The 4,453-nt window shown below is 40.3% G+C and overlaps 1 long non-coding RNA gene across 1 annotated transcript; it reads right to left on the minus strand.

Moving 5' to 3' along the window:
- Positions 1-420: 420 nt before the first annotated feature.
- On the minus strand, positions 421-4,086 carry LOC133493471 (uncharacterized). The gene is made up of 3 exons (XR_009792995.1): positions 3,843-4,086; positions 930-1,022; positions 421-809 (listed from the first exon to the last, which is right to left on the minus strand). It is a non-coding gene; the product is annotated as an uncharacterized LOC133493471 (long non-coding RNA).
- Between the last annotated feature and the right edge of the window lie 367 nt (positions 4,087-4,453).

Genomic DNA, 4,453 nt, shown 5'->3' on the forward strand with positions numbered 1-4,453 from the left:
TCATGTATTTAGTTTTGAAATCTATTGCCTACTTTAAAAATGTTTGTCTCAGACTGTGCAGTGTCATAATGATTTTTATTAGGTGACAACTACATACTCTGGTATAACAACTTATTTTTAGGTCTTGAGATTCCATCTGTAATTACACCTGCAGGCATGACTGACCACACTCGTACATTTTTCAAAATGTGACTGCTAGCATCCCACCGTGCTGACCGAAAGCATGTCGCAGGCTATGATGCAAATCTTCGATGACAGAAATGTTTAAATGTAATATTTTATTCTACACATTCTTACATCATTGGAAAACGTTAGTTTGTGTCATGTCTGTCCTGCTTCGGAAACCATGTTTAAATAAAGGAAAAAAAATTCCTCCCATCTTTTTTTTTCCATTTTCAAACATTTTTATAAAAACCTCCAGGGAGCCACTCGGACAGCGCTAAAGAGCAGCAGGTTACCGACCCCCCCCCCTGTTCGAGGGTTAGAAAAGGGGGAGGGGGAGGAGGATCAAGGCTCGAATACAACCTGCCGGCCGCCCAAACCTCCATTGCCCAGTTCTTTTCCGCTGGTCAAGTTAAAACTTCAATGATTAGGCTGGATGATAAGTTGAACACAATTACTCACGTAAAGCCAAGCAAGCAAGAAAAATATTCAAACATTAAAAAGACTTACACAGAATTAAAAATCCATCAAAGTCAAAGTTTGCTGAAGCTAGAATAAAGTGATTTGGAGGAGCCGATTGTAATGCTAACAGGAACACACTTAGCTGCAAGCGACTCCGAAAAAGAGAGTACTCCAGGCTGGACCCACTAAAACCACAAAATTTGCAAGACACTAAAATCTGACTATGGCTCACAAAATCAAAACCACTAATTCTTCAGAGACGCTCTGTATATGAAAGTTATGAACAGCATATAGCTATCGCTTACCTTTAAAATCTCTGCGATGACGTAATGAATTTGGTCATTTGAAAAGTACGCAGTTCCACATCTGCCATCTACTGCTTGGTCAGCATCACAATCCTTCCGAGGGGATAATGTAAAATTAATAAGTAATTTACTTTGACATCTCAGAATATTAAGGGTTAGCATCTGTAATATTTGATTTATATTTGTGTAAGGATGTCAGAAACAGACCACGTTGGACATTTGTGCACTTAAGTGAGAAAAAAAAAAAAGCCAAGTTTTATTTCCTCGTCTCACACTGACGTGAAGCATTTTCCACACCCTGAGGGAGATCGTGCATGACGAGGTTTTGTTTAAGGATGGAATCTCAAGACCTTAAGATAACAGTTCTTATACCAGAGTATGTAGTTGTCGCCTAATCAAAATTTGACACTGCACAGTCCGAGAAAAACATTTATAAAGCGGTCAATAGATTTCAAAACTAAATACATGAATACCCAAATCATTTTATTTCATCATGACTTATTATCTAGCATAATTTACGGTGGTATCTCCTGGTCAATCCATTGATGAAAGGTAGCATTAGATCTGTATCTGCCTAAAGCATGTAGAGGGGAAGAGTTTTCAACTTCAAGATCACGCGTTACCGTGAGAGAAAATGACCGTCAGCATTTACATGTATGGACACTTGTCTAACATGAGAACTTCGATCAAGTCAAAGCAAATCACAATTTCATACCAATTAGTTAGATACTAAAACGTTACCCCCGTTATATCCCAGTAATGTTTTCAGTGTCACTGAATTTCCTTTGTCACGGCTCATGATGCTGATTACTTTCGACATAAAGGCACTCACAGTTCGTGAAGAAGCTCGGAATATGTGCTTTTGGCATAAATTCCGAACGTGTTCAGTTTCCGGGTGAATACTGATTGTTTAGGACCAGCATTGTTTTGTTCCCAGCGTTTATGAAATACGCAAATTAATGTTAAGACTACACAAAATAAGAGACATCTTTCAATATCTAAGTATTTCTACTCTGAACAAAATTTTACGGGCGTGATTCTTCGTGCACGATGGCACATTCGCGCGCCCATGAAATCACAGTGACTGACGTATGAAAGACTAAAGCCATCAGCAAAACCAGGCAGCACCACAAGACTCATCATGGCAAGTAGTTTTGTTATTGATTAGCAACAGCGTAACAATGTTACTTAAAAGCACTCGGACTTGTTGTACTCAAAGTGTTGCTCTTACATAAATGCACAAATACACTTGTATTTAGTTTTTTAAATATTGTATAGCTCTTTTGAAATACCATTTCAAAATATTGGGCATTTATTGTTCTCTGTCAATAAGGCTCATCATGCTGTTGGAGCTCATTTATGTCCTTGATCTAACTTTTCCAGAAAAACTTAAGTACACTATTTAGTTTTTCCTGAAAATTATGAACTTGGATTGAAACCAGCTAGGTGCAAAGATTCACGAGCTAAAAATAAGGGGGGGGGGGGTTTGGGCCCCCCCCCCCCATCAGGGACAGACACCATGTGTGCCTAGTATGACAATTAATCAAAGATGGCTTCCTAACTAAAAATGTCTGAAAACCTAAGCTTGTTAGAAGTTCAGAATGCATACAATTCTCAATGTTTTATATTGCTTGTGTTGCTTTGAGTGAATGAACGGAAGGTGTTTGTGCCGCTAACCGTTTAAAAATGCATCGTCTGGATTATGAGTTTCATATTGCTACGACTGAATGAACTCCGGGTATTGACTCAAACAAATAAGCATGGAAAAATAGCTTACTAACTTTAAAATGCAAGCTTAAGTTCGAAATACATTTTTTAAAAGGTTGGATTTTTTTTTTGCTCATGTTGCCATGAGTAAGAACAACTCCAGGTGTTTCGTATAACAAGTGTAAACTTGTTAAAGGTAAAAATACATTTCAAAATAGTGTTTTACATTATTCCTACTCTTGGTATGAGTAACTGGACTGTTTACAAGAAGTTTAAAAAGTCAGTCTGTCCTCATGTAAAAATATATTTCTCTTCAGTGTATACTGTACTTTTACATTTTTGACTAAAAATTAGATTTGAGCTATGAAGTTAATTGAGGGTTAAATTAAGTACTGAAACATTTTTGCTAGTTGGAGCAATTAATTGGGGGTATATGAATCATTTTAGGACTACTACTACACTTTTTACTTGAACTGTATTTTAAGGATATGCTTTTGACCAACTATGTTACCACAAAATGGAATTCTTACATTTAAGTTGGACCAACTCGATTATATCACATGATATTGAAGTACTAGGTTTGAGTTCGTCAAGTAAAACCTGTCCAAATTTATTTTGGTTCATCCAGTTATTCATTTTTTTGTAGTGTGTATATACATCTATACATCTATATCTATCCACACCCGAACGACAACAACAACTCGAGGCAGATAACTGGCAGAGTTTCCAACGGACCCATCACTTCAGGATAGTTCAACAAAAATACGGCTCATTCTCCGTGTTGCCAATCGAGGGCACTTTTTGACGCACACATACACAGGCACAGAGAAAATAAGTGTGCCACCCTCTGCACAGTAGTCACCTCACAATGGACCAAACCCAAACCTACGCGCGTTTGAGTCTGTAAAACGACCGCTTTTCTTCCAAAATGGCAGAATCCGAGTAAAGTGGGCAATCGATTCAACGGATGATTTCCCGGCTGCTCGCATTAAAATTCGATGAAGGGGCAAAGCAGAACGCAACGCCACCAGATGGCGACAACTCCCCATGTAAACACGGCACGAGACAGACCCGTTCAGCTCTCTGCGCCTCCAAACTCGCTAACGTGACGCGGCCGACACTAACACGCAACCAGTCGCATCACGAATCCACACAACTTAAGCAGCCAGCAACAATCACGAAGAATAAAGCTGAAACGCACCTCACCTTGACTTGGCTTGGCTTGGCTTGCAACTTGGGTTCTCTCATTGTACATGTCTGCAGCAACAAAACGTCCTCCACCCCCAGCACAATAGCGAATATCGCGGACTTACTTCCGCCATTCTTCTGTGCGACCTGTGTCGTGGACGAACCATTGGCGTGCCGTCCCGAATTCGACGATGCAAAAAGCCTGAAGTTGGCCACGCGTGTCGGCTGCATTACTTGAACCTAATGGCGTGAGCAAAACGACGCCGGCGCAGCTGCCAGTCATCTGCCTAATTAACACAATGGTCTCACCTGCGCCTAATGAGGGCGACGCCCAGCACAAAATGGACCAATGAAACGGGAGGATCAATGCACACGGTTCGTTCCGATGACGTAGAATAAAAAGTGGGCTGGCACTCTGCTCGCCATGGTCAGCAGGCTCTGACTTTTCTGGTCAAGCCACAAAGTATGGGAAACATCCACACATTGGCATGGAAAACGATGCCACAAATATATAATAATTCATGATGAAGGCTAAACTGAAACACACTTACCGGTGAAAAGTTCCTTCTGTGCGACCACCTGCACGCTTTTGACAGCCGACGGCGCAACAAAAAAGTTCAACCTAACGC

The sequence above is a fragment of the Syngnathoides biaculeatus genome, chromosome 20, assembly GCF_019802595.1.
Source record: "Syngnathoides biaculeatus isolate LvHL_M chromosome 20, ASM1980259v1, whole genome shotgun sequence".
In the NCBI taxonomy this organism is placed as follows: Eukaryota; Metazoa; Chordata; class Actinopteri; order Syngnathiformes; family Syngnathidae; genus Syngnathoides; species Syngnathoides biaculeatus.